This window comes from Bubalus kerabau, chromosome 11 (assembly GCF_029407905.1).
Source record: "Bubalus kerabau isolate K-KA32 ecotype Philippines breed swamp buffalo chromosome 11, PCC_UOA_SB_1v2, whole genome shotgun sequence".
NCBI lineage: Eukaryota > Metazoa > Chordata > Mammalia > Artiodactyla > Bovidae > Bubalus > Bubalus kerabau.
The window spans coordinates 81617125-81640820 of record NC_073634.1 but is presented as its reverse complement, the minus strand read 5'-3'; the positions used below and the strand labels follow the sequence as shown (position 1 = coordinate 81640820).

Below are 23696 nucleotides of genomic sequence, written 5' to 3'. Positions count from 1 at the left end.
CCAGGGTCAAATTTCCTGGGTTCAAATTCCAGCTCTGCTACCTACTGACTATGTGGCCTTGGGGAAATTACTTAATCTCTCTGTGTCTTGGTTTCCCCCATCTTTAAAATGCACTTAACTCACAGGACTATTGTGACTATCAAGTTGTGCTATATGCTAAGTCGCTTCAGTCATGTCTGATTCTTTGCGACCCTATGGACCGTAGCAGGCCAGGCTTTTCTGTCCATGGGATTCTCCAGGCAAGAATACTGGAGTGGGTTGCCATGCCCTCCTCCAAGGGATCTTCCTGACCCAGGAATCGAACCTGTGTCTCTTACACCTCCTGCATTGGCAGGGGTGGGCGGTTCTTTACCACTAGCACCACCTGGGAGTTAGCACATGCAAAGTACTTAAAATTGTGCCTGGCACTTAGTAAGCATTTGACAAGTACTTTTAATAGCTATCACAAGGCACTTTGCGTAGATCATCCCCATAGTCTGCCTCAAATTCTTTTTTAGGATGAAAAGTGAAAAAAGTGAAAGTGAAGTCACTCAGTTGTGTCTGACTCTTTGTGACCCCATGGGCTATAGCTACCAGGCTCCTCTGTCCATGCGATTTTCTAGGCAAGAATATTGGGGTGAGTTGCCATTTCCTTCTCCAGATCTTCCCAACCCAGGGATTGATCCCAGGTCTCCCGCATTGTAGGCAGACGCTTTACTGTCTGAGCCAAGACTGGTTATAAGACTGGAATTGCCATGCCAATCCATTAAGGTAGGTGTAAGCGTTCCCATTTTGTCGCTGTGACTCTCCAAACACAAAGAAGTAAAGTGATTGACGCTAGGAGGTGGCAGAATCGAGATTTGTACCTGGATGCTCTGATGGTTTATGTCCCCCCAAGGTAGGGTATTAGGAAACGGAGTCTCAGGGATGTTATTAAAAGTCATGAGGGCAGAGCCTCGAGAAGGAGACAGGGGCCTTATGAAACGTGTCTTTCTGCCATGTGAGATTACAACTTCCAGGCACTGCTCTGAACCAGAGGCAGGTCTGTGCCTTGATCTTGGACTTCCCAGCCTCCTGAACTGTGAGAAATAAATGTTTGTTGTTATAAGCCTCTCAGACTCTGGTATTTTGCTATGTTCTCCTGAACAGACCAACACACTGGGTCTACCTGACGTCTGGGTCGTGATCTTTCCATGACCTCGTAACTGCCTCTCAGTAGAAATGTTGGCGAGAAGAACTCCCTGCGGAATGTGAGGGAGCAGTCTTCCCACTTCTGTTGTTTGTTTTGTGGCTGCCCTGAGTCTTCATTGCTACACGTGGGCTTTCTCTGGTTGCAGCGAGCAGGGGCTACTCTCTAGCTGCAGTGTCCAGGCTTCTCATTGCCATGGCTTCTCTTGCAGCAACAAGAGTGACCATGCACTCTAGAGCACAGGCTTAGTTATTGTGGTGCATGGGCTCAGTTGCCCTGCAGCTTGTGGAAACTTCCCCAGCCGGGGATCAAACCCGTGTCCCCTGCATTGGCAGGCAGTTTCTTAACCCCTGGACCACCAGGGAAGTCCTGTCTTCGCACTGCTGAAAACTGGAGTTTCTGCTTTCAAATCCTACTTCGAGACCAAATCACCCAGATATTACATTTTTAGAACCTGAGAAGGCATGTTTGGGAGGATGGAGTACTTCCAGTTTTCAACAACAGAGAAGCTCAAGAGGCAGAGGTTATCCATCATCATTGTTTGTGGATGTTCTGGTGATCCATCACTATGTAACCATCCCCTCAAATCTTAGTGGCTTTAAACAATGATGATCATTTTATTATTATCTCTCACAGTTCTCAGGGTCAGCCAGGCTCAGCTGGGTGTTTCTCATTCAGGGTCCTTCATGAAGGTGCAGTCAGATGGTCTAGAGTCATCTGGCATGTCTCCTCACTCACATGGTTGGTGGCTGGTGCTGGGGGCCAGCTAGCACTTAGTAGGAGCTATGGACCAGAACACCTTATATGTGGCTTCTCCGTGCGGCCTGGACTTTCTCACAGCATGGTGCCTGGATTCCAATAGCAAGAGTCCCTGGAAGATAAAAAGGAAGCACATGGCATCTTTGCAACCTAACTGTGGAAATCATCTCAATGTTACTTCTGCAGTGACTTCCACATTAAGGTAGTCACAGAGTGAGTCCCAGAGTGTCAAGAGAAGTATGTCCCAATAGGATATAACATGGATGCCATCTTTGAAAATTATAGTCTGCCGTATGGCAGGGTTTCCTGGAAGAACTTTCCATTTGAAGGAAAAAGGTGACGAATGGCAAATTGAAGCTCTAACAAGGACTTCTCCCTGTAGTCACGTCTGACGATAGCGCCTCCAGGGAACCGGCCACCAGAGACATGGTTGGCAGCAAGATTTACGGCTCTGCCAAGGCTGTCATTGAAATAAATAGGATTAGGGCTGCAGTGACTTCATCAGCCAGACTGTTCTAATAACATGTAATTTGCAGCCATTCTGTGAGCAGCAAAGCTGCTGGGGCATGTGAGTGGGGATGCCTGGTCACCCCCTGGGATGAGTCCATTTGCTGGAAATCTGGCAGGGTCAAATCCTTGACCCTGTCCCAGGAGACAGATCTTCAACCCTCCCCTGACTAGCTTTTCTTGTGCGCACAAATGCTGGAGGTGATTTAGCCTTTGAAGTTCCTGAGTCACCCAGAGCCCCAGGAGATGTCCTCTATCTTCCCCCAGCTGCTCTTTCTGAGGTCTCAGTCCCAAGACTGGGAGCTTTGGAAATCCAGTCAAACCAGCTGAGAGTTTTCCCATCAGAGAGCACATGTTCTGGGGTTTGGCTCCCAGGGGATATATGTCCAGCCTCCAAGCAACATCAGCATCCATCCTCCATCCAGTCTGTTGGCCCTGCCAAGGGGTGGCTCCTGAGATGTGGAGCACAAGATGGAAAGACCACTACCCACACCAGTCCCATCCATTCCCCAGCCTCCCTGACCCAGCTGGCAGCTGGCTTCCTTCTGGTCTCTCCCCTCCAGCTCCCTGGTCCTGCTGCAGGAAGCACAGCCTCCTCTTCACCCAGCATCCAAGGCCTTGGGCAAACCAACCTGATATTGGTCTAGGCCCTGAACAGTGAGTCGCAGGGCTGGCCTTCTCAAAGGGTAGCAGAGCAACACGTGCCTTCATCACATCCTTGAGGCTCACACTCTTTTCTTGTTAGTCCTTTCTGTTCACAGGGGCTGTGAATGATGCTGCAAGTGAACAGAGGGGCCAAGGAAGGGGGCAGGGCTCTGGTCTCCAGTGAGGGGGCAGGTGGGCTGTTGCTGCCAGCCTGGGATGTGACGTCACTGCCCCTGGGTTGCCTCTCTGGCCCCTTGCAGAAGTTCATACCGCTGTGGGCCCTCATGATCCCACAGCTTGGGTGCCTGTGTGTGCTCAGTAGCTAAGTCGTGTCCAACTCTTTGTGACTGTAGCCCACCAGGCTCCTCTGTCCATGGAATTTCCCAGGAAGAATATTGGAGTGGGTTGCCATGCCCTCCTCCAGGGGATCTTCCCGACCCAGGGATCAAACCCACATCTCCTGCATTGGCAGGCGTGTTCTTTACCACTGAGCCACCAGGGAAGCCTGACCCCACAGGGGAGTTCCCTTATTGAATGAATTGCCCTTGATCTCAGCTCCTCACCTGGGAATGCTCAGTACAGAGCGGCAATAAAATCCATAAGTTTCCTAAAATCCTGGTAAACGACACCACCTAGATTATAGAGATCTAGAGAAAGGTTAATAACAATCACCATTTCCTGAGCCTCTACTATGTTCCAAGCACAACACCAATGCCCTATTCTCAGAATGTATCCTTATAATGACCCACTTTACAGATGAGACAACTGAGACTCAGCAAGTTAAACAGATTTCCCATTGTGTCATGCCAGCAAATGTTGGACCCCACTGCATGAATCCAGAGCTGTGCGTTTGCACACTCTTCAGGAGAAGTTGTGAAGTGGTTCTGACATTTCGTAGGCCTTGGCAAGCGGCCCCTGAGTCCATGGAATAACCTAATCAGGAGCCTCCCATTTCATCCTTGGTCTGCTTTGTTCACGACAGAACCAGAACCAATGAGTCTGGACACGAGGAGGACAGTAAGAGTGGTAGGCAGGCTGGGGCTGGTCTGGGGATCGGCTGCCCCATCATGGGGCCCAGCTGAGGCTGTTATGGAGGGAAGCAGATCTTAGATGCTAAAGGTCCAAAGATAGAGGGGATTCCTGAAGATGATTCCACAGGCTTGGAGTGCTGCTGGCTATTTTGCATCTTAACCATTACCCAGAAGAAGGTCCCTCCTCGTAACTGCTCCCGATGTAGCTCCTTACCCTCCCCTTCCCCCATAAAATACTTTCAAAGGAAGGTGCATGGACTTTAGTTTCCAGTATCTGATCAGCCCACTTATGAGCTGTGTGACTTCAGGAAAGTCACTCAGCATCTCTGAGCCTTGGCTTCTTCCTCTGTGACTGTGGATAATCACACCTCATCTGTCTGTTGTTGGGAATATTTGAGGTCTCAGTTGTGAAGCGCTCAGTACCCGGCACGTGGGAGGCATGATGATGCTGGCATTATGGTCCTGGATTCCTCAGAGGGCAGGACACTGGACAGGTTGGTCAAGTCCAAGTCAGAGTGTAGACAATCCTGTACAATCATCAAAATTTCCAATGGGACCTTGGATGGGGCTGGTGGCTCAGACGGTAGAGAATCCACCTGCCAATGCAGGAGACCTGAGTTCAATCTCTGCGTTGGGAAGCTCCTCTAGAGAAAGGAATGGCTACCCACTCCATTATTTTTGCCTGGAGAATTCCATGGACAGAGGAGCCTGGTGAACTACAGTCCATGGGGCCGCAAAGATTTGGACAGGATTGAATGATTAACACAGACACGCAGATACACACACACAGTGATAAGGCCCCCAGGCTGGCTGGTGCACAGGACGGCCTTCCCCAGACAGCAGGGAAAAGCCACCAGGGGATGAGAGGAGATCCCCAAGGAGGTTTGGTTCAGCATAGAGGAAATAAGAAATGGCTTTGTCCTGGGCCTCCGTCAGAACGGGCCAGAACAGAAATTTGAACCCCAAACTCTTTACCCCTTTCCCATGCCCCAGCCAGAGAAGAAGGAAAAAGTAAGCGGGTCCAATGGAGCCGGACCTCTTTTTGTTGGGAACCCAACCCAACAGAGTTCTGTGTGAGAACTGAAGAGAGCGCCCTGCCCTCACCCAGGGAGCCTGACAGGGGCTGGGAGCCCCGGACAGGAAAGGCAGGTTTCCTGCTGGCCTCAGGCTCTAGAGAGGCCAGGCCAGACCAAGAATTTCCGGCAGAACAGACCCACTTGTTGCTGCTGCTGCCAGGGCTGCCACCCTTAGACATGAGCACCCAGGACCCCGGCCCCACAGTCATAGTCCCTGATGCATCAAAATGTGGGAAACAGCCTTCTTCCCAAAATCTGGAAGGAGGAGAGGACAGGGCCTGCTGGATCCAGGGTTCTCTAAGCACACAGCCTTTGCAGGTCTTACTCCTCTCTGATGCCCGGTGCTTCTCCAAGTGGACCCAAGAGTGGTCCCTGGGAGGGGCAATGGAACAGTCCATGTCCACTCACGGGAACAAGGGGATTCCCGTGAGCCTTCTCCACCAACAAATACAGTCTTGGAAGACCCACTAGGGAGGGATAGGTGACAGAAATGGCTGCTCTGGGCCCTTTGAGGCCTGCCTTGCCCAGAAGTGTCCCTCAGAGGCCACCCTAGGGTTCGGTCCCAGATCCCGTCCCCAGACCCACCTCCCCACCCTTGAGGCCCAGCAGAGGGTAAAGGCCACGTTCCCACGCCACTCCTCCTGGAGCCGGGCCAGGGCCCAGTCAGTGCCTTTCAGAGCCGCGCCAGCTCAGAGCCCCAAGCACCTCAGGGTTTGGTCTGAAGGGAATCAGTCAGCTTCAGTTACCTGCTGGCAGAACCCACAATCAATGCCTCTTTATTTCCTGAAAAGTTCCACGCTCACAGCCACAGGCCCAGGATAGACTTGCAGTCTCTTCCCATCCAGGTAAACCCCTGGGCTCCTGATAGAAATGGAGAGTGGTTCCCACACACATACGCACACACACCTCCGGCAGCAATGAACTGAATCTCAGGCCCTTGACCACGGTTGCTGAGGGGGGGTGGGGGTGTAGGGGGAGGCGGGGATGGGCGCTGGAATGACCTGAGGACCTGAATTCGTTTATTCATTCAACAGTTACAAGTGTGCCTGAATATCAGGGCGCTGTGGTTGCCTTAGGGCATGGCAACCATCCACACAAACCCTGAGAGCCCTGGGAGCTGACAGTGAGGTGAGGTCTCTGCAACAAGAGGACTAGATGAAGTGGTCCTGAGGGACCCTCCAGGCTAGCCGTGTGTAGTCCTTGGTCACTACGTCCTGGTCTCTGCTTGCTGTTCAGTCACTGTCATGCCCAACTCTTGGAGACCCCATGGACTGCAGCACACCAGGCTTGCTTGCCCTCCACCATTTCCTGGAGCTTGCTCAAATTCATGTCCATTGAGTCGGTGATGCCATCCAACCATCTAGTCCTCTGTCACCCCCTTCTCCTTCTGCCTTCAATCTTTCCCAGCATCAGGGTCTTTCCTAACGAGTCAGTTCTTCTCATCAGGTGCTAAAATATTGGAGCTTCAGCTTCAGCATCAGTCCTTCCAATGAATATTCAGTAATAACTCCCTTTATGATTGACTGGTTTGATCTCCTTGCAGTCCCAGGACTCTCAAAAGTCTTCTCCAACACCACAGTTTGAAAACATCAGTTCTTTTGGGCTCAGCTTTCTTTATGGTCCAACTCTCACATCCATACATGATTACTGGAAAAACCATAGTTTGACTAGATGGAATTTGTCGGCAAAGTAATGTCTCTGCTTTTTACTATGCTGTCTAGGTTTAATCATAGTTTTTCTTCCAAGGAGCAAGCATCTTTTAATTTCATGGTTATAGTCACCATCTGCAGTGATTGTGGAGTCCAAGAAAATAAAATCTGTTCATTGTTTCCCCATCTATTTGCCATGAAGTGATGGGACCGGATGCCATGATCTTAGTTTTTTGCATGTTGAGTTCTAAGCCAGCTTTTTCACTCTCCTGTTTCACCTTCATCTAGAGGCTCTTTAGTCCCTCTTTGCTTTCTGCCATAAGGGTGGTGTTATACGCATATCTGAGATTACCCATATGTCTCTGCTAGGAAGAGCCTCAACACCCGGGCTGATTAGGAAGAGAGATTTTAGGTAGCCTTGGCCATTCTGGCTGTCACGGGGGTAGTGCCCATATGCCATTGGTCCATTCACAGGCAGGAGAGGTCATGACTGACAAGATTAAACCCAAAGTTGCCCCTGAGGACATGCTCTAGGGCCACTGATCCAGGCCCTCATGTGGTCGTTTGGCTGGAAGAACCTGACAGTCAAAGATGAGTAGCTCTCCAGGCCCCAGCCCTTCCCCCAGGGACCCCTTACCTACCATGACCAGGTCAAGGAAGGACTTGTTCTCTGGCCTCCCATCAGCCATGTCCCTGGAGGCAGACACAGGAGCGCTGGAGCTCTTTGGAAGTGTCTGGATGAAATTTTCCAACAGAAAAACCAGCAAGGCCTCAGCCAGTGGGGCTAAGAGCAGCTGGTCAAGGCTCTCTGATCAGAGCCAATTCAAAGAAGAGCCTCCATGAGAAACTGGCCGGCGTCCTAGAGATTGGGCACTCTGGTCTCCTGGCAGTTGTACATGTGACCCCTCACCTGCCACAGCCCCCAGCCCTCCACAGGTGGCTCCTGGGAAGCCAAGCTCCTCCATAGCCAAGTGGGGGAAACAGGGTGGGGTCCAAGGGGCACCAGGTCCTCTGGCACAGGAGGGGCAAAGGCCCCTCAAGAATGAGAGAGCAATAGGGCGGAGGGAAGCTCATCAGTGGGGCTACGAGCTGAGTGCGCCTAGTCACTCTATCCAATGTCCCTTGGGAAGGTCTGAGACTAGGGCCATAGGGCGGCCCTAACAGGGCCCTCCCTGAGCTTCGGGGAGGTGAGTTCCCAGAGAACGGGGCTCCGCGCAAGGGCAGACTGGGCAGGAGATGCTATGGACCCCGCCCTCGTGGAGGGGCCTGGCAGATGCCTCCTTAGCCGGAGCTTGGAACAGACTCACGGCCAGCGAAGTGAGTTCAATGGCTGAGGTGAGGTACCCCGTGTGGGGGCCTCATAACCCAATTCAGACTACTCTCCCGCCCGTCCTTTAAAAAAAAAAAAAAAGAACGAGAGAGCAGAGCCAGAGGCTGTCAGGGTGTAGCCAAGACTGGATGTGCCCTTCCCAGAGGGACCCGCTGTGGGCCAGCTCAGGAGGTCTCCAAAAATCTGTATAGGGTCTCTGGGGGAGCTGGGCCCAGCAGGGACCGAGCCCTGCCCTCTAGGTACAAGCACCTGTCAGACCCTGGCAAACAGCTGAGCTTGTCAGAGCCTAAAAATCAAGTGAGTCAGGGAGATAAGACATGCACTGGCCAGTAAACGCACGGCCTCGTGAATCACTCCACTTCCAGGCAGTAGACTGCCACCTCCGTTTCCGCCTACATGACACACAGGTAGAGGCCCCGCTACAGACTGCTAGGACTCTTCCAGAGGTGTGGTGTGAGATCTGGGGATATGACCTTACTGGCAAGGATGGGGCAGGGAGCAAGGAGCACCCAGGACACCGAGGCAGCCTGGGTAGAGGTTCCAGTGCTGTCCTGTGCCTGCCCTGTGACCTGGACAACTTCAGCTCATCCAGGAAATGGGCCTGTAGTGCCTGTCCTTCTCTGAGCAAATATCAGGTAAACCAAGGGAAGCACATCTGTTGAGTGACTAGCAGGCTGCTGTGTACATGTACACATGTGAGCATGCGTGCACACACACACACACACACACACACACACACACAGGAGGAACTGCCCCTCCTGTGGTTGGTGTTTTATTACCTGGCCCAGCAGTCCATTTCTCTATAACAGGCATAGTCACTCAGGGCCGTAGTCACTGTTAGGCACTAAACTGTGTCTCCTAAAATTGGTGTGTTGAAGGCCTAACCCCCAGCTCCTCCAGGTGTGACTGTTTTGGGAGATAGAGTCTTTAAAGAAGTGATTAAGGGGACTTCCCTGGTGGTCCAGTGGTTAAGACTCTGCACTTTCAGGGCAGGGGATGAGGGTTCAATCCCTGGTCAAGGAACTAGGGTCCTGCATGCTGGGCCACACGGCCAAAATGAAAAAACAAACCAACAAAAAACAAAATCAAGAAAGAAAAATAAAGAGGTTGTTACGGTGACATGAGGTCATGTAAGCCCTAGTACAATCTGACTGGTGCCCTTGTAAGAAGAGGGAGAGACACCAGGAAAGGCCATGCAAGGATGCAGTGAGAAGGTGGCCATCTGTAGGCCAAGGAGCAACCAACCCTCCCGACACCTTGATCTTGAACTTACAGCCTCCAGAACTGTGAGAAGATAATTTTTTTAATTTATTTTTGGCTACACTGGGTCTTCATTGCTGTGCGCCAGCTCTCTCTAGTTGTAGTGAGCAGGGACTGCTCTTCATTGCGGTGCCTGGGCTTCTCACTGCAGTGGCTTCTCTTGCTGCAGAGCGTGGACGCCAGGGTGCAGGCTTCAGGAGTTGTGGTGTGTGGGCTCAGTAGTTGTGGTGCATGGGTTTGGTTGCCCTGAGGCAGGTGGAATCTTAGTTCCCAGACCAGGGATCCAACCCATGTCTTCTGCTTTGGCAGGCGGATTCTTAAGTGGACCACCAGGGAAGTCCGTTACATTTTTGTTATCTCAGTTCCCAGTCTGTGATGCTTTGTTACATTGGCCCCAGGACACTGATACTCTTACTCACCAGGCTCACCCACAGGCAGTCATGGCAAGTCCTGGATAGCTCCTCTCAAGGCCTCCTCTCAGGTGGTATTTCCCTGGACTTGCCCTGCCCGCCCTCACATCTGGGGGTGGGGGCGGTGGGGAGGGTCGCCCTCATTGTCTCCTGTAGGGCGGCTCATTCCCGGCCAGACCAACAGCCCTCTCAAGCATCCCTGGGACTCGAGCTTCTCTCTGGGCAGCAGGCTGACAGCTGGGCCTGCTCCTGCCCAGAAGGGCTTGGTTAGCCCCTCAGCAGGGACCTGGAGCCAAGTGTGGGCACCCCTCATCTGTACCACTTCTGGTCCTCAGCCCACCTAGTCCTCTTCTTTCTCCTGGTTCCCGGCCAGACTGAGAACCCCTTCAGAAAGGATCAGCGGGTGTTCCTGGAGGTTGGCCTCTCAACATTCTTCCATTCTTCCATTCTTCCATTCTTCCAGCTAGCATTTCCATCCCTTGTCTAGCTGACCTGGACATTCAGGAGGACCCAACAAAGGAGAGTTGGGAACAATAGCGTCTCAAGAGTACAGGTGGGCGAGCCCATCTGCCCGCCGGCCTGGGCCCTGGGTCAGGTCTCCGTCAGCTAGCCCTTCAGCCCCAACAGGCGGGAAATAACAGTGCCTTCTCAACATGACCCCTGACTCGCTGACCTCTGATTCTGCAGCCACTGAGGTGGCCACTCTGCTCGGAGAGCCCTAGCCTGAGGTCAAGCGGCTCACCACCGCTGGTGAGGAGCAGAGGTCAGAGCTCCGGGGGCTACTCTGGCCATCAAGGGTCACGACCAGAGGTCATGAGAGAAGGCGGACAAGCTTCTCTTGTCCAGAGCCACGGTGTCCAGAACTAAATTAACATCGGGCCCTTTTATAGCCACCTCTAGGATAGAAAGGGTCTGCTTTCTCTCCTCAGCTCCAGAGGACGCTGTCGGCCCTCCCATCTCAGAAGGAACTTCCTTTGAACCCGGAGACCTTCTGACTCTGCCTGAGCTGGTCTTGGTCATGCCGGCTGTCCTCAGGGAAGCAATGGGCGAGGGGCTGGTCATTCTGGCCAGGTTTGAGTGAAGGCTTTCATTCCTTGGACGGACACTTGCCCTGATATGTCCACTCGTTCATTGTTTATATGTCCACTTGTTTGTATGTCCATTTGTTTATTCATCTGGAGAAGGAAATGGCAGCCCACTCCAATATTCTTGCCTGGAAAATTCCATGGATGGCAGAACCTGGTAGGCTACTGTCCATGGGGTCGCAAAGAGTCGGACACAACTGAACGACTTCACTTCACTTCATTTATTCATAAGAAACTACAGAGCATCTCTGTCTGAGCCAGCCTCTGTGCTAGGCTCTGGCCCAGGATGGGTGGGAAAACCGTGGAAGGGCCCCTTGTTTGTGCAGGGACTCATGACTAACGTGAGGGATGAAGGAGCCCTTTCTCTGGAGGCAAGTGGGTGCCTGACAGTGAAGGAGACACACATGCACCCCAATAAAACTCTTCTGAGAAGCTCTTTGTGACTGGGCTGTTTGTCTTCAGAGCAGGTCTGGGGCCAGGACCCAGCCGCATACCTTGTTATCTTTGTGTTCCCAGGTCCACCACGTGGGAGTGGTTGTTCTAGGCTGTGCTGGAGTGGGGTGTGAAGAGGGGTGAGCATTCAACACAATGACCTCACGCCTCTTGCCCACCCCCAGGTGGCCCCCCTCGCCATCGAAATTGCTGGTGTCTCTTGAGTGCGGAACACGCCAAGGGCTGGCGGTGGCGGGACAGACCTCTCTGCGGGTGAGGCCAAGATCATCAGGGGCCTCGGGCCATCTCATGCTCTTGCTCTGACCCAAGCCCTGGTGCCCAAGAGCCATGTATCCTAATTCTCAGCCTCTGTGCCTGACTGATCTCATTCAACGATAGAATTCTCCAGTGGGCTCCCAACAAGAGTTCTCTCTCTAGCCCTGGCCTTTCCATTCCACCTTCTTCTCTGTCTTCTAAGGCCACGTGTTCTTCACCTCATCATGTAGTTTCCTATTACACAGAGAAAATAGAAAATATTGGAAGGAACCCATTTTCCCTCCACCAAAACTTTTAGGCCCCTGGCATCTGTACCCATGGACTGGCCCACCATCCCAACGTCTATCTAAACCCAACTCTGTCTTGAGCTCTAGATCCCATTCCTCTTGCCTTCTCAGGGTCTCTGCCCATGAAATGTCTTATTATCTTCCCTTCTTTATTATAATTTCCCCCCTCTCCATGGGATCTTTCCCATAGCATACATAAATTCTCTAGGAGATCTCATCTCTTAAAAAAAAATGATAAAAATGAACTTACATACAAAACAGAAATAGACCCACAGAAAGCAAATGTATTTTTGTCAAAGGAGAAAGTGGGGCAGGCAGGGAGGGATAAATAAGGGGTTGGGGATTAACGTATACACACTACTACAAAATAGAAGGCTTCTCCCATGGCTCACTGGATAAAGAATCCACCTGGACATGGATTCAATCCCTGTGTCAGGAAGATCCCCTGAAGGAGGAAATGGCAACCCACTCCAGTGTTCTCGCCTGAAAAAAAGCCCATGGACAGAGAAGCCAGGCAGGGTACAGTCTATAGGGTCGCAAGGAATCAGACACAACTGAGTGACTGAGCACACACACATATAAAATAGATAAAGAACAAGGACCTAATGTATAGCACAGAGTATCATACTCAATATTCTGTAACTACCTATAAGGGAAAAGAATCTGAAAAATAATACATATATGTATAACTGAATCATTTGCTGTACATACTGTACTCCTGATATAACTGAATCATTTGCTGTACACACTGTACTCCTGATATAACTGAATCATTTGCTGTACACCTGAAACTAATGCAACATTGTAAATCAACTATGCTCCCATAAAAAAATATAATAAAAATAAAAGAAAAGCAAATCAGACAAAAAATTTCTGCCTTGATGCCCCTCTCCCTCCAGCAGCTATTGCTCCCACAGGCCTTCATGGCAGAATTTCCTTAAGAAGCTCTCTCTATCTGATGCTCTCACCTCTTCACTCCCATTTTCTCCACACCCAGCCCCATTGGCGTCCCATTACTACTGCTCCATTAAAACCACTCTTGTCTGTCAAGGTCCCTCTAGCGACCTCCATGTTGTTGAAGCCAGTGGTCACTCTCTGCCCGGTTGCTGGATCTACCAGTAGCAGTGGGATGACTGGCTGCATCTCTTCGTTGAAATGTTCTCTTCTCTTGGCTTCAGCGAAAATCAGCTCCCTGCTTTTCTCCTTTCTCTCTCTCTCTGCCCATCACAGGCTCCTCTGTTGGTTTTAATCAACCTCTACATGTTGTTGTGTGTCAGGGCTGGTTCTAGACTTTCTCCTCTCCTCCGGACACTACCTAGATGATCTCCTCGAGGCTTTAAAACCATTCATATGCTGATGCCTCCTACACCTGCATCACCTACTCCGACCTTTCCACTGCACTATAGGCTCACATCTGCTTGTCATCTCCGTTTGGATATCTACCAGGCATTTCAAAATTAACATAGGCAAGCCAAAACTTCTGCTTTCTGTCCCCACCCCAATCTGGTTTTCCCCATCTTGGTAACTGGCACCAGTGTGTGACTCGTGTGTGTGAGGACATGGGGTAGGCGTGGGTGTGTGCCTGTGACCAGAATGGAGGTGATATGTGTGCCTGTGTGTGTGCTGAGCAAGTGTGTGCACAGGGGAGCAGAAAGGCAGGCTCTCCAGGCAGAAGGACCAGTTCAAGGGCAAGTCCCTGCAAGGCTGGCAGGAGTGTCCCTGATTTCGCCTCGACACCCAGGCACGTGGGTGGAAGGAGGACCCAGCTGTACCCTCTGCATGTGGTGGCTGAGGTCTCATGGTGTTGTCTTGGGCAGGACTTCTTTCATCTACGTGGCTCAGTGTTATTTCTTCAGCCACAGAGGTCTAAGCCCCTTGATTTTTGCCTCCCCAATGCCTAGTCCAGGCCCTGGCACATTGTCAGAACCCAGCGGTCATTAAAAGAATAAATGAAGAAATGAATGATCTGGATCCAGGCGATGGCCTCCAAGTCACCCAGGGACTTGGTGAAGACAGCCCTTCTCCAGGTGGGCAGGTCAGAGGCTCTGCAGGTGCTGTTTTCAGAACCAGCCTTCATTGTGCTCTCACGCCCTCTGGCTCTTTGTAGGTTCAGGTGTCCCTACCTGAGACAAGCTTTCTACCTCCCCTGAACCTGCTCACAATCTGTTAGGTCTCAGCTTAGACCTGGCTTCCCTAGGAAGCCTGTTCAGCACATTCTCACACACACTCTGGGTGGGCACGTCTTCAAGGTGAGCCCAAGGAGCAGTCTTGGCATTTATGGACGTGCTTATCACATTGCAATTTAAATGCCTATTTCTCTCCATCATGCCACCATGTTTGGGCCTCCAGGGTTGGGACCATATCAGATTCGGTTTTGGTTTTATCACCACTGCCTGGTCTCTGTTTGTTCATTTATTCATCAGTGATGTATTGAGCATCCTCTAGTGTGTCAAGCACTGTTTCAGATGCAGGAGCTATGGCAGTAAATGTGAGAGAGAAGTTCCTTGCCCTCCTGGAGCTTCCATCTTAGTCGGGGGAGAGACAACAAAACAAGTAAACAGATACTCAAAACAGATCATTTCAGTGATGATAAATGCTGTAAATAGAACATAGAGTGATGCAGTGAGAGAGCCTGGAGGGGTCAGAGAATGCTGCCTTAAGGAGGTGATGCTTGTGCTGAGGCAGGCAATGATCTCCGGGAGAACATTCCAAGCAGGGAAAGAGTTAAGGAGCTCCCCCTAAGGTGGCCCTCTGTGCTGCTCCCCAAGTTTAAACGGTAGGATGAAAGCTGATGTAGAGGGGGTGGTGGGAGACGCAGGTAGGGGCCCTGTTGTGTACAGAACTGCAGGTGAAGAATCCAGATTTTATTACAATAACAAGAGGGAAGTGACACGATCTGAAGATGACTGTGGGTGTGATGGTAATCTGAATTGTAGGGGACAAGAGGATTGAGAGGCTCTAACAGCCCTGTGGGTGGGACTGTGACAGGGGTGGAGAAGAAGAGGATCAGGATATACTGAATGGAGTTCACAGGACTTGTGATGACTCTCACATGGTGAGGAAGAGAAAGCGGGAATCCAGGATGCCTTCTAGTCTTGAGAGATGGAGTCCAATGTGCCCCTGCGTCCTCACTCACCCAGTCCATCCCAGTGTGCACACAGCTCACACATCACACTCCTGCCCTACAGAGGGAGGAAGCTCCCTTGCTTGGGAGGACTCAACACATTTTTAATACAGACAAACCAGCACGAGGTAATATAATCTGAATGATAACATATCACATAATGGGAGGATTCAGACAGGTTTCTTGGAAGAGGAGAATTTGAGCCAAGTCTTGAACAAGGTCATGCACTGGTAAAAATGAGGAAAGGAGTTTGTTTCCTGATTTAAATTTTTTATTTTGTATTGGGGTATAGCCTATTAACAATGTTCTGAAAGTTTCAGGTGAATACTAAGGAACTCAGCCATATATATATATACATGTATCCATTCTCCTCCAAACTCCCCTCCCATTCAGGCTAACCCTAACTTTGAGCAGAATTCCCTGTGCTATCCCATAGAACCTTGTTGGTTATCCATTATAAATATAGCACTGAGTACCTGTCCATTCCAAATTCTCTAACTTTCCTTTCCCCTCATCCTTCCCTCAGCAACTGTTAAGTTCATTCTCTAAGTCTGTGAGTAAGGGTTTGTTGTTTTAAAGACACAATCAGGCTCTTTAAGCTACAAAAAAAGATGATGTATTGACCTATGGAACTGATACATCAGGGTGGGTGTGACTTCATACAGTCTTGGATCCAGAGTCTAGAATGATTCTAACAGAACTCTGTCTCTCTATTGTTTTCTCTCTTTTTGGCCAAGCCACGTGGCTTGGGGGATCTTGGTTCCCCAACCAGGGACTAAACCTGGGCTCTAGGCAGTGAGAGTGCAGAGTCCTAACTATTGAACCTCCAGGGTATTCCCTCTGTCTCTGTAGTTCCTAACTGGGCTCTCACCGCATGAGAGACTGTACTGACTTTAGCAATTCAAGTGGATAAAAATTGTCTCTCCCAAGAGCTCCAGACGAAAAAGACTTGGAGGAATTTAGCTGACATCTTCCAAGGTCACAGGGCCATTTCTGAACCAACCCTTGTAGTCAAGATATGGAGTTCTCTGATTGGCTAAGCCTGAGGCATGTTCCTACTTCTCTAGCAGGCCAAATCCCACCCAGACCACATGGAATGAGTTTCCCAAGGTAAAAAAGGGTTCTGTAATCAGAAGTGGAGGGTGGTTACTAAACAGGTTAATTAGCAGAGGTCAAATACCCCTTCCTTAAATACCAGCCCCTCCCTTGGCTATAGCACTCCATATTTTTAACCATTTCCACATGATTTATCCAGTTTGCTTATCAGGAGATAATCTTGAGCCAGGTATGGTTATCAGCCTTGTTTTACTATAGACCAAGAGCACTTTCAGATATTGAAGTTGATTTTTTTGTTCTACTATCATAGAGGCTAGAGAATCACCTTGTAGTCCTTTGAGCCATCTTATCTAGAAGGACAAATGACCTTGGAGCTCTGGGGTAAACCTTTCTCAGAAGAAGGGAGTAGGAGTGGACGTGAGAGATCAGTTCTTGACATACTAAGGTTGAGGTGTCTTTGGGACACCCAAGTGGAACAGCCCAAGATCCAGTTGGGCATATGAAAGTGGAGCCTCCCCTTACCCTGGCCAGACACCCACTGCCTGGGTCTGAGCTTCTTTCCCCGCATGTTAAAGTGATCAGTCCAGGGGAACCCATTCCATTCATAGTGGGGCTGAGGCCCTGAACACAGGTAAGACATGAGGATGGGGTGGGGGAAAGTGCTGTAAAGAGATCCACCTGGGTTTGTCCCCTCTGTGCCAGGGAGAGTCCAGCCAAGAGGGCCTCTAGACCTGAATCCATCCCCAATCACTGCCCACTTCTCTCCTTGGTGCCTCAGCTGTCACTGCTAACACTGCAGGCATACATAAGCTGGTCTCCAAAGACGGTCCCCAGTGATGCACACTTCCCAGCGTTCGTGCCCTGATGTAGTGCCCTCCCCACTGACTGTAGGCAGGCTGGTGATGTAACAGGAGGAAAAGGAGCAGGGCACAACTTTTGAAAGAATGACGTTGCCCAAGGACACAACATAAATCGACTAGAACCAAATGGGACCAAGATGGCAGACAAGACTTGACCTTGATCCTCAATCAGCAAGTGAAATGATACACCCAGAGGTGCCACAACAGTTCCAAGGCACTGTTAAAAGACCAAGGAGTGGGTGGTGGCCCAAATCCTGGAAATCGCTGCCCCTTCCCCAAAATAGTTGAAATAATCCTCCCACTCATTAGCTTATGAAATTACCCAGCCTATAAAAACTAACCACGCCACATTTCACGGCCGCACTTGCCCTCTGCGATGGCCCACACTCTGTCTGTGGAGTGTGCTTCTCTCTGAATCTGAATAGGTAAAAAATCCACTTCTTACCTATCACTTTGTCTCTCACTGAATTCTTTCTGTGATGAGATGTTAAGAACCTGAACTTTATTAAGCTCTGAAACCAGGTACCATGGGTTTTGGCTGGATTCGAGTCCTAGCCACATGGGTTCAAGTCCCAGGCAGGGTTTTGGCTGGGTTCGAGTCCCAGCCACATGGGTTCAAGTCCCATTATGAAATAAATGGTTTCAGTGACATACACTACTCAACAGAATGTGGCAGAAGCGATTCCATGCAAATTTCAGCTTTAGCCTTTACGAGGAACGGCAGGTTCTACAAGGAACGGTAGGTTCTACTTCCTCTTTCTTGGAAGTTTAGCTTTTGAGATCCTTGAGTCACTGTGTAAGATGTCTGGCTACCCTGCCAAAGGGCCCATGTGGAGAGACCACATGGAGAAGAAGAGAGGACTGGCTGACCCAGCCTCTTCGTCAGCCTCTAGACGCCTCCAGCCCCTACCTCTACCTAAATGCCCTGCATGAGAGATCACCAAACAAGACCAGCAGCTGAACCCAGTCAACTACAGAACCAGAAGAAATAATAAAGCAGTGGTTGTTTTCAAGCCCCTGATTTTGGGGGCGGTTTGTTATGCAGTGATAGACAATGAAAAATAATCTCCCTGCTGGAGAAATTGGCTGGTATTCCTGTCTTGTGCTGCCTTCTTCCCAGCCCCCGAGACCTAACATGGTTAAGTCAGGACCACGTGAATCATCATGTTACTGACCATTCTGAGCAGGCTGGCTAGTTTTTGGAACAAGTACAGGAAGGGGTTGCACATGCTGTCAGATTCCAGCACCGAGCTTCCAAACGAATCACAAAACCCAGTTCCCACAGGGTTGGAGACCAAAGCAGGGGGACTGGCTGGCTCCTCAGCTCTACCTCCATGTGCTGGCCCAGAGAAGCAGATGGCGAGTTCAGGTGCCATTCAGATGCCCTTGCACAGCTCTGAGATTGAAGGCTACGGTATAGTGGGATAGGATGGGGGAGCCACTTCCCACCCTGGCTCACAGGGAAGCAGGCCATCTGATTGTAGCTCTGCCATCTTGGTCCCACCTGGATCCACACTATATTCCCCATCACACCAGACCTGATTCCTCTCCTGCAGCCGCTGTGCTTCATCCTGGACTGTCTCCTTCCTGACTCCCGTCTTTTACAGGCCCAAACATCACCCTGCAACTGTAAGCACTTCTCAGTTCTGAGGAATCTTTCATTCTCTTTCCCCCAGATCTCCAGGATCATGGGTCATTGTCATAAGCAGCCGGTATTCACGGACATGTGTCGTGTGTGACTCTTGCCTCACTATCAGAGCATGAGCTTCTATGATAGACAGCAGGGACTATGGCTTCACTTTCCTTCTAAAACATTCATTAGTGAATTCATTCGATCATACATTCACTCAGCAATCCACCATGTGCCAGAATCTCTGTTTGGTGCCAGGACATAATGTGAAGATGTATTTTTCCCTGCCTTGGAGTCGTACTTGGTACATTGTCCAGTTAGACAGTCAGATGTGGAAAGAGACAATTATTGCCATAATGTATATTATATATAGAGGCTTCCCTAGTGGCTCAGATGGTAAAGAATCACGGACAGAGGAGCTGGCAGGCGGCAATCCAAAGGGTCACAAAGAGTCAGACACGATTGAGCAACTAACACTTTTCACATCATATTAATACGATGATGGAATGGAGGTGTGTACACCATGCAGCAGGAACACAGGCAAGTCCCCAGGGCAGCCTTGCAAGAGATGAGTTCACCAGTGACTGTTGTATGCCAGGCTCTGTTCTAAGCTCTTCATTTATTTTTGTTTCCTTTTTCATTATTTTGAAGTGCTAAAAGTGTGAATTATTATTACTCTAGAATAGGTAAATATAGACAAATACAGAATTCAAAAGGTGTTAATGCCCCTTTGAGCCTTTCCAGAGAGCACACCTTTGTCCAGATTTTGTGCCTTCCAGATATACTACATTTTACACACAAGTCCATGTGCACACTCCCATGAGCACACACACAGTTTTTACATAAATGATCACACAATATTCGCCATCTCTGCTTTTTTTCCAAGTGAAAATCTTGAAACTCATTTCATATCACTGTAGATATACCTCATTCTTGGCTAATAACTGCACAGTGTCAGTATTCCATTATCTGAAGATACTAGAATTTCAGGTCAGTTCAGTCGCTCTGTCATGTCCGTCTCTTTGCAACCCCACAGACTGCTGCACGCCAGGCTTCCCTGTCCATCACCAACTCCCGGAGCTTACTCAAACTTGCATCCATCGAGTCATTGATGCCATCCAACCATCTCATCCTCTGTTGTTCCCTTCTCCTCCCACCTTCAATCTTTCCTAGCATCAGGGTCTTTTCAAATGAGTCAGTTCTTTGCATCAAGTGGCCAAAGTATTGGAGTTTCAGCTTTACTATAATTTATCCAATACCTATTAATGGCTATTCATGCTTATTCTAATTGTTCACAATTACAAATAATGCTACAATGAATAACCTTGTGCACGTATTATTTTGAATAAGTGTCGCATATTTACATAAATTCATAGAAGTGCAACTGCTGGGACAAGGCTAGCTACATTTAAAATGTTAATGCTCTCCATCTAACATTTAGTCCTTAAAAACACGTCACTAAGCTCTATAAAGCTTTTCTTCTCATCTCCTAATAGAACTCCCTTCTGCCACAACCAAAAGAGCCAGGTGGGCAGAGGAGAGGAGTAAAAAGACAGCCCTTCCTTTTAAAATGCTCCTCTTTTCCTTTATCTTTTAAACATAAATTTCATGTACAAATGCATACTATATATAAAGTATAAGTAAAACAATAATACAATAGCATTTAGTAATACAAATAGGAAATTTAAAGATATAAATATATAACAAAATTAAATATAAAATTCTACAGGAGAACACATGGTCCAAGAACCACATGCAGCCTCCTTGGGACTGCAGGGCAGAGTCTGCCCCAGAAGGGAGGGCAGGAAACCTGGCCAGGTTCCCCAGTCAGAGTACCAGGTGGTGCCTCACCTGCTGCAAGTTCAGCTTCATAAGCCAATCAGTGGCATTTTTGTCACCGCCTCCAGAAGGGCCTGATGGATGGGAGACCGGATTCAGCCCTTGGGGGAGGGGCTTCCCAGGGGACTGTGACCCCTGAAGGGTTAGGAGGGGCTAACCAGGCAGACCAGGAGTGAGGAGGTGCCCAGAGGAAGGGTCAGGCAGAGGTGGGAATCGGGAGGCATTCTGAGAACTGGTAAGGTTCAGAGCGGCTGCAGCTTGTGAGAATGGGTGGATGGGGGTGAAGGGAGGGCACCCGAGGCGCGGCCCTTTCTGATACATTTCATTCATCTTTCGCACAAAGTAACCAGAGTTTCACCTGTGACCAGGCAATCACAGGTGAGACTGAAAAATCGGTTTCCTGCACTCTCCTTGCAGCCCCACCCAGGGTTCAGACGTCCGAGACCCAGCCCCTCACTCCTCAGCCTGGTGACCCCAAAGGGCAGTCACCCTTGGAGACTTGGCATCAGACAGTCCCCACGGGGCCTTGCAGCAGCATCCGTGCCGAGTCGCCCTTGAGGGAGAAGGCTGACCAGCAGAAAAGCTCTGGGTGTGCCAGACCCCGCCCCACCGTGTGTGGGTGTGTGGGTGTGACTTACCCTTTCTCCACTGAGCCCTCAGAAACTTTCTCCGGGATTTACCATTCCTCCTTATCTCAGGTGGCCTTTCGGTGCCTTTGACCCTATAGCTGGGTGAGGTAGGAACAGAAAGGACAGGGGCTGGGGAAGAGGAATTTGCCCTCCACTGTGTCTTGAGCCTCCAGGCCTCCAGGGGAGAGGCTCTGCCTCCCTGAATTGCCACCAGCTGGGCCCAGACCCCGTCATCATCCTGGTACCCACAGCTGGCCTCCTGGTCACTGCCTCTGATCACATCCACAACTGAAATGTGGCTCCCTTCTGTGTCACTCTGCTGGGCCACTTTCACACAAAGGCACATTCTTTTCAATGACTGAAAAGGCCCTTCATCATCACAGCCTACCTGTCTGCCCTCATCTGTCCCCCTTCCCACCACCCTCTGGGCTCCAGGCACCGTGTCCCACAGCCATTCCCTGAAAGCACGGAGGCTCGTGCCTTAGTCCCTGTGGCTGCTGTAACCAACGACCACAGACTAGTGGCTCCCAACAACTCAGGTTGATCATCTTCCGGCTCTGGAAGTCCGAAATCCAAAGATGGGTCTTAAGGGGCTGAAATCGAGGTGCCAGCAGACCGATGTCCCTCCAGAGGCTCTAGGAAGGAACCCATTTCCTTACCTTTTCTGGCTTCAAAATGCCACCTGATTCCTTGATATGTGGCTCCTTCCTCCATCTTCAACACCAGCAAGGTAGCACCTTCAACTCTGGTCTATTTCTCTGTTGGACCTCTCCGACACTCCTGCTTCTGTCTTATAAAGGCCCTGGTGATTGCATTAGGGCCAACCCCAGATAATCCAGGATAATCTCCCATCTCAAGAGTCTTAATTTAATTACATCTGCAAAGCCTCTTTTATTTACCATGTCAAGTAGCTCAGTCACATGTTCGGGGAATTAGAACATGGACATCTTGGATACCATGATTCTGAGCTTAGGCATGTGCCGGTGCCTCCGCACTGGGATAGGCAGGATAATGGCTGATGGAGAGACCAGGCTAAGGCTCTGATCCAGGCCAGGCTCTGCTCATCAAGCTGTGTGCATGGGCCGGGGTTTGCATATTCCTAGAGAGCAACCTTGGTTTAATTCTCACAAAGGTACCATGTGGGCCAGCAAAGACCCTGCCTCCAACACCCGCCCCTGCCACCCATCCCTCCGTGTGGCCACAAGCTACTTGGGCCTGAGGACTCAGCTCAGTTGGGATATTTCCCTGACTCTCCCCTGTTCTCCACCCACACTCCCAGCTAAGTTAGCCACACCCTCTCTGGGTTCCCAATTGATCCTGTGCTTTCCACCTCCCAGCACCAACCTCGGGACACTGGGAGCGTCTGTCTGTCTGTGAGTCCGCCTGCGTGAAATCTGAGCCAGGGCCAGAGCCATCCTCCTCCCCAGGCCCGGCCATCTCTATTCCAGGGCAGAAGCCTCTCTGGGTTCTTCCAGCTCCTTCTTTCTTTGCCCTTCTCTGCGTGCAGCCTCAGGTAGGCCCTGTGAGGAGGCAGGAAGGAAGCAGAGATAGTCCTCACCTGAGAAGGGTTCCTAGCCCTGGGGAACCCCAGAGCAGACAGTAAGCAGGCTGAGGACCTGTGACCAGAGGTTGGGAAAGCAGAAAGTGTTCAGAGAAGGAAGTCCTTTGCTTTATAAAAACCCAGGATTGTTTTCTACTGTCGTAAACATCCCCAAGTCTGGAGAGCTTCATGCAGTCTCTTGATCCAACTTGGGGAGGGAAAAACTGCAGGGGACTGCCAGTCAGAGCCAGGAGACCAGATAGGGGGCTGGGGCTGCCACTCACAAGAGAGACAAGGAGCCCTCAAACAAGGAGGTGAGGCTAGTGGAAAGGGAATTGATGGAACTTGGGGACAGGAGGACTATGGGATGAATATGGGATGAAGGTGAAGATGACACAGAGTGGATGTCTGTGACTCCCAATATGGGTTTGGGAGGTAGGGAAAGGGTCCTTGTGAGAACACTAATAGAAAAGGCTACCCACTACATCTCCAGGCCAGGTGTCTAGGTTGGGAAAACCCAAAGCCTAAGACAAGGACTTGGGTTCAACTAATTTATTTGGACCATCATTCGGGAAAGGACCGATTACTGGCCTGGGGATCCACCAGAAAATGTGTGGAGCCTGTCTTAGGATTGTCCCAGTGGAGGATGAGAGTCAGGCATCTCTCCATGAACACGCTGACCCCCAGCGTTGACAGTGGTGCCTGAGACCATTAACCACCCTCCACTTCGGGCTGACACTGAGTTCTCTGTCACTTCCGAGAAAATCTTGGAGCAAAAAAGCAGAGACCAGCTGTGGCAGAATAGAAGGAACATGAGTAACATGCCAGGAAGTATTCAGCATCAGTTCAGTTGCTCAGTCATGGTCGACTCTTTGCAACCCCATGGACTGCAGCACACCAGGCCTCTCTGTCCATCACCAACTCCCAGAGTTTACCCAACTCATGTCCATTGAGTTGGTGATGCCATCCAACCATCTCATCCTCTATCGTCCCCTTCTCCTCCTGCCCTCAATCTTGCCCAGCATCAGGGTCTTTTCCAATGAGTCAACTCTTTGCATGAGGTGGCCAAAGTATTGGAGTTTCAGCTTCAGCATCAGTCCTTC

The 23696-nt window shown here is 50.2% G+C and overlaps 1 long non-coding RNA gene across 1 annotated transcript; it reads right to left on the bottom strand.

Moving 5' to 3' along the window:
* Positions 1-1689: 1689 nt before the first annotated feature.
* LOC129623428 (uncharacterized) lies at positions 1690-22020 on the bottom strand. Its single transcript, XR_008700542.1, has 2 exons — positions 21713-22020; positions 1690-2039 (listed from the first exon to the last, which is right to left on the bottom strand). It is a non-coding gene; the product is annotated as an uncharacterized LOC129623428 (long non-coding RNA).
* Between the last annotated feature and the right edge of the window lie 1676 nt (positions 22021-23696).